Below are 12972 nucleotides of genomic sequence, written 5' to 3'. Positions count from 1 at the left end.
TAGTTATTACAAAATCATCTATCTCAATGCCAGAGTTTAATTCACTTCTGGAATTCCGCTCCCTGAATAACTCCTCATGTGTGAATGTAGATGCAAAATACTCATTTAGTTTGTTAACTACTTGAGCAGGTTAATCAACAATTGAACCATCGATATCCAGTGGACCAATCTGGTTCGTCGCCTTCCTTCTAGAGTTTACATAAGTAAAGAACTCTTTGCTGTTTTTCTCTGCATCCTTTTCCAATGATTTCTTGTAATCTGCCTTTGCCTGCCTAACCTCCTTTGTGACTTGGCTACAGACCAACTTATGTCTATCATTAGGCTTCTGTGTCACACATTAATTTATATGTGTTACATGCATTTTTCTTCTCTGCCACATGTCTTATTAGTTCATCTGACGTTCATTTAGGCCTAAACCTTGAACAATATTTCTTAGTTGGTGTGTAAAGCCTAGTAGCTTCCAAGATAAGTTCTTTGAATGCTTCCCATTTTGAATTTGCTGTTGGTAACATCAGTTTGTCCCACCGTATAGAATTTAAATACTGTCTAAGACCTCCATAGTCGCTTTCACGAAAGCAAAAACATTTCCCTTTACCCCTGATGGTAGTTACCTGTTTGAGTTAATCCCACTTCAGCACACTTTGATCACTGCCACCTAGCGGTTTCTTTATCTGCAGATTCTTAATGCATGAAGAATCACTACTGATAATCAGATCAAGAGTATTACTTCCTCTAGTTGCCTCTCGAACATGCTGCTGTAGAAAACAATTATCCAACAAATTCCACAAAAGCCTTGCTAGTGTGAGTGACCAACCCACAAATTCTATTCAATATCTGGGAAATTAAAATCCCCCATTATAAGACTGATTTACTGGCCCACTATTTCCCTGTACAGTTGTTTATTATACTTATCAGAGTTGTTAGGCCTATAACACACTCTTACTCTCAATTATGATTTCCCATTGCTTATGTCACACCAAACTGACTCAACACTGCACTATCCAACCATGTCGACTGGCTGTTATTAAATTTTATTTTGATTTGTTCTTATTTGGATTTTATGTGTTTCTTTCTTAACTAATAGCATAACCTCGCCTCCCTTCCTATCCTGTCTATCCTTCTTGTACACATTGTACTCCCTAAATTCCATTTCTGCATTCCTTTTATCTGTGTGACCCCACGTTTCCGATATCCCATTGATATTTGCCTTTGATGTTTTGACCATCTCAAATTCATCAAATTTATTTACCAAACTCCTAGCATTGGTGTATGTGTAAGTATACATGCACATGTTTCTATTCTTAGCTACCCTAACACAGACCATGTGTTTACTTATACTGCAATGACTCCCAGCAGTCTCTGAAATCCCTTGCATCTTGTTTTCCAGGCTGCTGCTGCTCATTTCAATAGAAGCAGTGTAAGAATCACTTCCACCCCTGCCAGCGGCTACTGTTAATCTATTAGTCCGTGATTCCCCCTAAGCTAGTAGTTTTCCGACCCACCTAACACTGCCTCGATAGCATCAGCAAATATTCTTGCACCCTTTCTATTTAAGTGTATCCCATCCCTGTAGAAGCAGACTCTCCTGTTAATAAGCATAGACCAGGCTAAGAAAAATTCTACACCTTGCACAGTCTCACCAGGGCCGAATTGATCCACAAGGCTCTCATCATATACTCCCTCCTGTCGTGTCTGGGCAGAGTTTCAGACACTTTTAAATTCAACCCTAACTCATGGCTTTTTTTCAACAGTGACTTGTACTTGTTAAGTAATTCTGCTGGTCTCCTACTCTTAATATCATTTGTGCCAACGTGTACAACAATATCACCTTTTGTGCCCTTAAAAGATGATATATGCTCTACAACATCATCACCTTTTGCTCCCTCCTGGCAGACATACCTGGTTGTGTTCCACCTATCCTTTTTGTACAATATGTTCCCCATTTCCCTGACAGTTGTCACCGACAACTACTAGTTCCTGTGGGACCAACACATTCTGCTTTGGAGGTTGCTACTGTGTTGCATGATATTCAAGTGCAAGCTCTATTATTGATGTGGCCAGCTGAGAGCTTGATGGGCCCCTCAATTTAGATCTTTCGAGGGCATCCACCCTGTCCTTCAAGTTCTCGTATAGGCCCATAACAACGCTGGGTTGTCGCCTGATTTCTTCACACTCCTTACATCGAGCACACACAAAGACATTCCCTTGGCAATATCATTGTCCTGTCCTGTCCTGTCCTGTCCCTGATTGCTCCACAAACCTCAAAGAAGCAGTACCTTTTAAAATACACTAAAATTTTAAAACAAGTTCTTGCAATATACTGCATTGTGCACAGAGATCATCTGGTTGCAAAAAAATATTAGTCCAGTTCTTTATAAATTTCTCAGTATAGTTATTAAAATCATCAATAAAATAAAGTCACATAGCTGTTGATAGTGAAGAACAGTATGTGAGGCTTCTTTTACATACAGAAGTCAGATGGCTTGCTGAAGTAAACTGTAACAAGATTTGTAAACCTTTTCAATATCAAAATTTGTTTTTTAGAAAGTGGAGACACAGATTTAGCAATGGAGATCAGCAAACACAAAAAACAACATATACTGTATGACTTAGATTTTTTTGAAAACTTAATGAAGTATCACTTCAACTTCAAGGGAAATTAATTACGGTGATAGACTGCAAATGCGTATAAATAGCCTTCAAAAACTGCAAATATTTGAAAGCAATTTAATGAGAAAACAATTTCCTCTTATGCAAGAGTTAGCTCACTCAGAATGAGCTTAAGAATTATTCAGATAATTTGTGTTCTTTAAAAGGTGAAATGAAAATAGATTTTCAGATTTATTTTCTTTTGAAGTGAAGCCATGTATGTTAGATCCAATTGGATGCAATGCCGGGTCTGCCAGTGAAGAAATTCAAGAAGAACTCATTGAATTAAAATTTAACAAAGAATGCAAATATAAATTTGAAAAAGTGAAATGGCTACCAAAAACAACTAAACTTTTTTATACAACAATGTGGTCTGAAATGACCAAAGTATTTCTTTGTTTTCCAATGTCTTATGTGGTTGAAAGTGGTTTTAATGCAATAAGTAAAATAATAACATAGGAAAGAAACAGAATTGATTTATTTTCAAGAGGAGATTTATTTTCCATTGAATAAAAAGAGTAAAGTGTAAAGTGTTTTCTTGGTTAAAATTTCACGGGGGTGATTAGGGAAAATATTGTCAAAAAAGTCCTTTAGGAGGCAATAATTAAAAAAAGGTTGAGAAACACTGCCCTATTTGAATTGAACATACACTCGCACATCTCCAGTCCGTGGGGAATTCCACTGAGTCCAAGGATGCCCTCATAATTATGGCGAAAGGTTTGCTTACTTCCTTTGCCGCCTCCTTTAATATAACTGGATATATCCCTTCTATCCCAAGTGCCTTTCTTATGTATAACTTCAATAATTTCTCCTCCACTTTGCTCTCAGATATTACAAAATCATTTAACTCCTTTAACTTCTTGTTAAAGTTTGATGTAAACCTAGCCTTCTCCTTGAATAACTCTTCATGTGTGAATGTAGATGCAAAATACTCATTTAATTTGGCAGCTAATTGAGAATGATCATCTACAGTCAAACTGTTGATATCAAGTGGACCAATCTGATTCAATCCCTTCATTTTAGAGTAAAAAATATTAGGGTAAATAGTATATAAGTAAAAAATTTTTTGCTGATTTTCTTTGTATCCTTTGCCAAAGATATCTCATAATCTGCGTTCACTTGCTTAACCTTCATTGTGAATTGATAACAGACTAGCTTATATCTACTATAGGGCTTGTGTGTTGCCTGGTAATTTATATGCATCCAGTGCATTTTTCTTCTCTGCCACGAGTCTTGTTAGTTCATATGAAATACATTTGCGTCTAGACCTAGAATAGTATTTCTTAGTTGGAACAAAAAGCCTAGTTGCTTCCAACATTACTTCCTTGAATGCTTCTCATTTAGAATTTGCTGTTGGTAACACAGTTGGTCCCACTGTATACAATTTAAAAAATCTCTGAGATCACTATAGCAGCTTTACGAAAGCAAAAACCCTTCCCTTTACCCCTGATGGTAGTTGCATCTTTCAGTAAATCCCACATCACTACACTGTGATCTCTGCCAACTAGTGGCTCATTTATCTGTAAATTCCTAATGCATGAATAATCACTGCTGATTATTTATGAGGAATCACTCGCACAGTAGCCTTGTTTGTGGGCGAGTGACTAATCCACAAGTTCCAGTCAATATCTGGGAAGTTAAAATCTCCCATTATAAGACACTCTGATTTATTGGCCCACTCTATTTCTCTGTATAATTGTTCATTGTACTCATTAGAGTCATTTTTCCTATAACACACTTCTATCCTCATTTTTGCTTTCCCAATGCTTATTGCACAACACACTGACTCAACATTGCTCTGTATATCTATGTCAACTTCTCTTGCTATCTTTTCTGTACACATTGTACTCCTCAAATTGCAATTCTGCATTCCTTATATCTGTATGACACCTTGTCTCTGATATCTCAACTATATCCACCTTTTGATGTCTTGACCAGCACTTCAAATTGATCAAATTTATTTGCTATACTCCTAGCATTGGTGTACATGCACCTGTTTTTACTCTAACACAACATGTATTCTTGTTTCATGACTCCCAGCAGTTCCTGAAATCCCTAGCAGCTTTCTTTCCAGGCTGCTGCTCATTCCAGTAGAAACCTTTGACTATATTTCCATATTTTCAGTTTTGGGCTCAGTTTATTAGCTAACTTTAATTATTCATTGTTAATCAGTTGAGCAAGTTATTGTGTCTTGAACTATTACTAAAACTAAATCTATAAAGCAACTTGGATGAATATATATTTTTATTCATAAATTGGTAATGTGCTTAAGATTTATATACATTTCAGAGGTGCTCCTTTTAGTTATCTGGTTTTTTAAACTGGCGGTACTCACTACTGTTTGTTACAAACAGAATTGCATGTAACCGGATAGGCACCCAACTTTCTTTTCTATTTCTGGATAATAGGTCTTTTTTTTTTTTCCTTTTTTTTTTTTAATTGTAGTGGTGGTGTACCCATATTTCATCTTTTCTTAATGGATTGCATTTCTTACTGTATGTAATTTTTAAAAATTTAATTAAGAAATGAAAAAAAAAAGTTTTTATCCTGTTATATTTAAAATACAAAAAAAAAATTAATACTGCTGAAAAAAAGTAAAAACAAGGTAATCGTAATAAAATCTAAACGTAAAACTAACAGTCATTTCCATTTTTAAATGTGGCAAATTGTTAAGGGTGCAAAATTTAAAACTTAAATTTGCCCATTATTCACCTGTGTTTGTAAACAGGTGCATGATAATAATAATTGAAGCAAGAAACTATTTTGTTGTTTTTTGTTTTCATGAAACATGATGAAGCAGATGCTTCAGGCAGCATGCCAATATAAAAGTACACGTATGAGCCACATTGTTTGTGAGGTACAGAAAACAAAACTAGCGTCTTAACTAAAGGAATGTTCAATTGATTGAATATAGTCAGGTGATGAGCTCTGTTAGATCAATGTCAAATATAACATTTGTCATCTAGTCCAGGAGTTTACATTTGGATTCATCAGAGAATATTACATATTCTCATTGCTCAGTTGTCCAATTAACATGTTCTTTAGTCCAGGTTATTTAATTTTTCCTCATGAATGATGATTCAGTGTTTGGAATGAATGAGTGATAATGATTTTCAGGATGGTGCAACATCACTCTAAGTTTAGAGTATGATGTAATAGTGCGGTGACAATTTTTTTCATATTTTACCTATAGAGGCTGCTATTATGGAAATGTTGAACTTGAAGAGGGTGGTGCAATTTATGTGGTGGCCACTGTAAATAATATAAGATAAAAAATTGAAAAAATAATAATAAATAAATAAATAATAAAATTAACTGATTCCACTCTCACATAGGTGTCTATCCAGTAAACTTTTAATTTTCCCCAAGCTGTCAGTTAACCACCCATGGAGGTAACTTAATTCAGTAATTATCAATTCTTTGGCTAAAAAAAAAAAAAAACTTTCTGCAGTCCAGTGTAAACCTTTTCCCAATAATTTGAATTTATGCCCCTAGTTCTGGAATCATATTAGTGAAAATTTTTCCCTTATTCATTTTACTTCACTCTCAGTGCCTTATACACCTCAGTTAATCTCCTTTAAGGTGTATAGTTTCCAATCTCTGTAAGCCCACATGCAACGTCTTTCCTCATGTTGATGCCCTGTTCTCCCCGCACCAGTGGAAAAGACCTGAGCTTGAATCTCATCAGTGGCTTGGGGAATTTTTTATGGGTCTTTTCACAACATGGCTGAGGTAGTCTCTCATGCAAGGGTAGCATGGTTTTTGCTCCTGGAAACTTGGGTTTTTTGCCAGCAAACAGCAAACGCATGCAATTTGAAGAAATATTATATACAGTGAAATATGGCCAAAGTTGCTAATGCACCTAAAACTCTACAAGAACTAACCATGTGTATGCTCTTTTTTTGCTCTCACCAGGTGTGTTATTGCTCATATTTGGACTCATTCAGAAAGTTTTTTTTTTTTTTTTTTTTTAATTTCTTTTTGTAGTCTCCCTACTTGAATACAGTGTTTTTAGGGCAGTCTTAATAATTGTGTTTAAGTTAATTTGGTTTCATTGTGTTTTGCTGCATTGAAGTGTATGTCATCCTGAAGAAGCTCTCCTTGTTAACTACACTACCAATTTAGACAGCATCTGCAAATTGACATCATGTCTGTCTATTACTTCTTTAATATCATTTAAGAAATAAAAAGTATCAGTGGCCCACTACTGATCCCCACTTCTTACATTATCTTAATCCGAAGAATAACCCCTGTCCTGCAAACCATCTAATTCTTTTCCCTGTGATTCCATCTTCCCACTTGTATAGTAACCTCTCAAATGGGACTTAGTCAAATGCTTCACAGAAATTCAAGTATTAGTATTATTAACTGATATAAGAAAGCAAGCTTTTATGGCATTAGCCAATAAAAACTCCTTCCCAAATCATCTGTCCGTCTCCAATGGTTTATCTAGTTGAATTTATTCACGCTACCCACTTCCACAACAAGAGATGGAGGTTTGTACCACCAATCAATCACCCTCTGGCTGAAGGCAAAAACTTCTGCACCTATTTTGCAACCGTCCTTTCTCAATTTGAATTTTCTGAACTAGAGGAAGGATGTCATCGGCATTGAGCTTTATCAATCCGTTCAAAAAAAAAAAATCAGATCAGATCACCTTGCAGCAGTCTCCAGATGCTATAATTTGCACAACTGAAGCCTTTCTTGGTAAAAGCACCCTCTTTTATTTCTCTCAACAATCTCATTTCCCTATTTCTGCACTTGTGCCAATAGATCTGCATCCTTCCTACAATGAGGGCTCAAGGTGTGGCTTAACTATTGCCTCATAATTTCACTGGGATGAAAACCTCCTTTTCCCTGCTAGCAAAATTCCTGTATATCATTGACAAAATCTCATGAGCTGCTCTTGGCAGCCTGTCTGCATTCGATGCCAACTAAAAATGTCGAAATTATTTCCTACATATAGCTCATGGTGACTTTCTCAAAATAGCTAACCAGGTTAGTTAAATATGTTTTTCCCTTTATAAAACAATCCATTTCTATCCAAGTGATCTGGTTTTTCACTCTTGATTATTGTCACCATTATTTTTCCCTACCATTGAAATAAAAATCAGACTGACTCATTGGTAGTTACCAACTTGACTCTTAGAACTATTTTATTATATTGGTGGTACATTGGTATTTCTCCAATCTAAGGGAATATCTCTAGAATCCAGTTATGCCATAAAATTTACCTTAATGTTTCAGTGTACTCTCTTGCTGCCCAGTGAAAATTACTGTCTATGTGCCATCAATTCCAGGAGCCTTACTTGCCTTTAGGCTGGAAAGTTTCTTTACTAAATAATCTGAAATTTTAATATCACTAATTTCATGCTTTTCAGCTTCACTTGCATAGTTTCTCCTTACCCTGAAGGGCTTTTCTTTTGTAAATACTGATGCAAAAATACATGTTCAATTCATCTCTACATCAGCTGGATTATCAAAGCTTTACTGCATTGATTACACAAGGGGTCCAATCTGATTTTTTCTTCTATTTGTATTCACATACTTGAAAAACTCCTTGTTTCTCCCATCTCTTTGTCAGCAGTTTCTCATAATTCACCTTTACCAGCCTAACCTCTCCTGCGGTATTTTTAGGTATAAGCTTCAGTACTTGTTATAATTCTGTAACTTTTCTAGGCTATCATTTTTTTTTTTTTTCCCTATTAAACTGGTTAGTTCATTATTCATCCACCTTGGAATTCTTGTTTTGTAATACTTGCTTAATCTGGAGAGATGGTGTGGATCTTATTATGTGGACAGTGGCCAGTTTTCTTTTTAATTTCTGTAAAAAATGTGTTTTTGGGGTATACCATTATTTCAACTTTTTTTTAGACTATTACAATACTTATTATATATATTTTTTATCATTTGTTATTTTCAAAAAAATCAGAAAAAAATAAATTTTTCTAAACAAAAAAAAAAAAAAAAAAAATCACTGAAAAAATATACATGTGAATGTATTATTCCAATACATTTTGGAGTAGAAAACTATCAAGCACATGAATTGGTAAATGGTGTGTTTGGATATTTTTCTGCTTATCATATGTACAAGTACTAATTAAAAAATGTATGCACATATTTGGATACAGTTCTACACTTCAATTTTCATGTTTTCAGAATTTTCAAATTTTTTGTAGGAAGCTAGAAATAATTTCAGATATTTAATTATTAAAAAAAAAATCATCTTTCCCTGTCACTTCTAGGTTAATAGTATTACATATTCAAGGCTTCTGTGACTATTGCTTTAAAGTATACTGTAATTCTAATGTAATTTGTGCTCTGTGTGCTTTTTCCTCCAGTTGATAGATGCCATGTAACACCTTAAGCTGTCATAATCTCCTTTCCTGAAATTAAACCCATTTCTTTGCATCTAACAACTGCCACCTCTCTCTCACACGTAGCTGTCAGTTCAGATTTGCAACAGTGAATGCTTTACTCAATTACCCCCCTCCATTTCACTATTGTAATATAGGTGGTGACAAATAGTTTCTCCATTGTTTTCTTTTCACAGAAATAATAAAAATACATTAAAATTGGAATTAAAAAAAAAAAATGCATATCTCTGCTTATTATTGTTAATGAATCAGGTTGGTTGTTAATGAATTGTTAATTATCAGGTTGGTTGTGTAGTCTTATGTTGAAAAATAAAAAGCAAAATAATAAATTATTCTCTGTTATTTGCTTGTTATTCTGCTTAGTTTTATTAGTGAATTGGCTATCAGGTGTGCTATGTAGTCTGTGCTGAAAAATAAAAAGCAGAATAATAGCATTACTCTCTGTTATGTGTAATTATTTCATTGTACTTCTGTACTGTGAAGCTGATTAACAATGTTTTTCAGTAAGATGCTAAAGAAATAAGATGTAAAATTTCAGAAGACATTGTACACAAGATTACCTATGTATTGTAAAATCTGAAAAAGGTAACATGTTTTGTCTTATGTATGTAGATATGTTTTTCAATTTCAAGTGGTGAGATGCATGATGTAATCAAACATTTTCAGTGCATAGAAAAGAAAAATTCATGACAGATTTAGAATTTTGCGTTTACGATGATGTTATGCATGCTGAGTGTTTAGTATTAGTAACGGCCGCGTGGTGCAAGAAAGCCTATGGCTTATGCTGCACCAGCCAAAAAAAAAAAAAAAAAAAAAAATCCGAACAAAACAATGATAAAAACAAAAATTAAATAAATAAATAAATAATAATAATTAATAAATAAATAAAAATAATAAAATGAAATAAAAAATAAATAAAAAGGAAATTAATCCTATCATCCTATGCGCTTCCCTTACCCGAAAGTACTATCCAGATGACCTTTGAATTTCCCCAAACTGTCGGCCTCTACCACCCACGAAGGCAACTTATTCCAGTAATTTATAACTCGCTGGCTAAAATAAAACTTCCTGCAGTCCAATCTAAACATTTCCCCCCGTAACTTGAATTTATGTCCCCTAGTTCTAGCATCATTTATAATCTTGAAAATTTTGTCCTCATTCATTTTACTGATGCCTCTCAGAGCCTTAAACACCTCAATCAAATCTCCTCTAAGGTGTCTAGTTTCCAAACTCTGCAACCCACATATTCGAAGTCTTTCTTCATAAGGACGCCCTTTTGCCGATCTCACCAGGCGAGTTACCCTTCTTTGCACCCTTTCAAGAAGCTCGATGTCTTTCTTTAGGTGCGGTCTCCATACTTGAACACAGTATTCCAAGTGTGGTCTAACATAGGCCTTATATAATGGGATTATCACGTCCCTATCTCTACTTGCAAAAGTTCGATAGATCATCGATAGGGCACCATGGGCCTTTCTTGCAACCTGTTTACAATGCTCAGAGAATTTCATGTCTGACCGTATCGTAACACCCAAGTCCCTTTCCTCCAGTACTGGGTTTAGTTGAACTCCACCAAGTGAATAAGTTATTTTGGGATTACTGTTTCCCAGGTGTAATACCTTACACTTTGTTGGATTTATTTGCATCTTATTTCATACAACATAATCTTCCTCATTTGTGTGATCATATCATGCAAATGTGTTGTCCTGAAAGCAAAACAGTAAAAAAAATAGTGGTGGAAGAACAAATACAGCAGTCACTGAAAGTGATTCCAAGCTGTATCCCATGGTGGTGACGTTTTGTAAAAAAAGAAATTGTAAAATTGACAGCAGCTTGCTCTCAGCAGCAGTGTTGGAAGGCAACTCTGCAGGGTACAACGTCAGACATCTTCTAAACAACCTGGAAATACATGGGAGTCTATCAAAAAACTGTCTGGTCCTTAATGTGGTTAATGCATCTGTTATTACAATCCTGAAAACTGGTGTAGCAATGGTATTTATAAGAGAAGATTGAGCAATTGAGGGTAATAGGCTGTTCTTGTCATCTTAGTAATTTGTGTGCTGAAAAAGAAGTTTTGCATGCCTTGTGAAAGTTTTATAATTTCAACTAATACATGCCACTGAAGGGGGGAAAAAGTAAAAAAAATAAAAATTGAAGAGTGAGTGTGTGTGTGTGTGTTGTGTGTGTAACTAGCTGGTAGAACAGTGACAATATTTGACAAGACTGTTTAAAGAAGAGATTAGAAGTGGGGTGAAAAAGCCATATGAGTATTTTTTTAGAGTTGGTGCATTGAAGAAAAGTAAAAGAAGTGGTTATTAGTGAGTTTCACTACTCAGCCAATTCCAATTCACGATCCAAAACAAGTTTTGAAAGAAAAGCAAGTTAATGAATTCCTCAATAAAAAGAACTTCTGCAATCATCAGATTTCTGATGAAAGCAATCTTAAAGAGGATGAACTTATAATTCTAGGCATGCTGTCCCCACTCATGCAGAAAGTTTTTTCTCTTCTGGCATGAATAAAGCAGTTTACTTCTTTCTTTTAAATGTTAGGCTAATGTTGGAAAATCTGAACTTAATTCTTCAATCCAGTGTACTGAGTGGCCTCCGTAGCCAAGTGGGCAGGAGCGGGAGTGCAGTAGCACACGCTCTTTGAGTAGACCGGGGTTCAAGCCACTGACTGCTAAATACGGTCGATCTGCCAACCCACACTGGACCAGCGTGGCAGATTATGGTCCATTTCCCTCAGCATGAATTGTTGAGGAGGCTTCCATCCTGCAGTGGGTTGATAATGGCTGCACTTGACTTTTTTTTTTACTTTATTTTAAAACTGTTGGTAAAATAAATTTGCATTATGCGCAAATTTATTTTCCAGCAGTTTTCAAATCTTCCACTTCCATTTTAGAAGTTGATTTTCATAGCAGACTAAACGAGAATTTTCTAACTTAGTTATAGATGAGGTTCTAATTTAGTTACTGCCACGGTTGTGGAGAAGCTAATTTTTTTAATAAAATACTCTTCTTTTGTTCACTGAGGAAGTACTTTAATGCTTTGTGTGTGACTGCATGGTACACAAGGTGAAAAATTGGTGATGCTATATAAGCTTGCTTTCTTGCATCATATGCCTCTACTAATGCTAAATGATGGTCTTATAAATGCTGAGGTATCACAAGTTTCAACAAAATTTTTGTGGACAAGTTCCCAGTATCTTTTAATGTCGCTAAAGAAAAAGAAATAGGATGAAGTAGTAGATGTTTTGCAGCATGAAAACTGAAACCTCTTCCTTCTTCTCCATAATGTTATGTTCCACTGATTTGGTTTATCTGTACTGGTCTTCTCATTTTCTAGTAAGCTCCTTTTAACTTGGTTCATAATTACTTACATTCTATAAAATGATTTTTTTTTTTTTTTTAACTCTGTGAGTGGACTTTAAATGCATATTTATTTTTTTCCCCCCTCTTGATTAATACTTATAGGTAGTTGTTCCATATTCTGAGCCATTTCCTATTTTTCCTTGATTTAATCCCAACTTTGTTTACTGCTTTAGTGTGTATGTGTGTGTGTGTTTTAATTTTCATCTCAGTTTCTGTACTGGTATCATTTGGTGTTTCATTCTATTATTGATAGTTGCAAGAAAGCACACTTACACAGTATCAGCAAAAAGAAAAAAGAAAAAAAAAAGCAGCTATATTTTCCATATCACCTGTCCATACCCTTTAGTAGTTTAGTTACCGTATTTCCCCATGTATAAGATGCACCTTAATTTTGGGCCCCGAAATTTGAAAAAAAATGTATTACATAAAGTTATTGAACTCAAGTTTTATTCATCATAAAATTCATACAACTCATCAATGTCAAAACTCCCATCCATTAGCTTGTCCTCATCTGTGTCTGATGACGAATCACTGTCTTCATATATTGCCTCGGCCTCAGTTCCATCTATGGCATTTGA

At 34.9% G+C, this 12972-nt stretch overlaps 1 protein-coding gene across 4 annotated transcripts in view; it reads left to right on the top strand.

The window, feature by feature from the left end:
* The window catches only part of LOC150083211 (dual specificity mitogen-activated protein kinase kinase 4-like), a 516656-nt gene that overhangs the window by 132489 nt on the left and 371195 nt on the right, over positions 1-12972 (top strand). The window lies entirely within an intron of this gene.

This window comes from Mastigoproctus giganteus, chromosome 7 (genome assembly GCF_048544385.1).
Source record: "Mastigoproctus giganteus isolate SK-2022 chromosome 7, ASM4854438v1, whole genome shotgun sequence".
NCBI classification, from domain to species: Eukaryota; Metazoa; Arthropoda; class Arachnida; order Uropygi; family Thelyphonidae; genus Mastigoproctus; species Mastigoproctus giganteus.
Note: the sequence above shows the minus strand (reverse complement) of the source record. Positions and strands in the feature narration are given on the sequence as shown.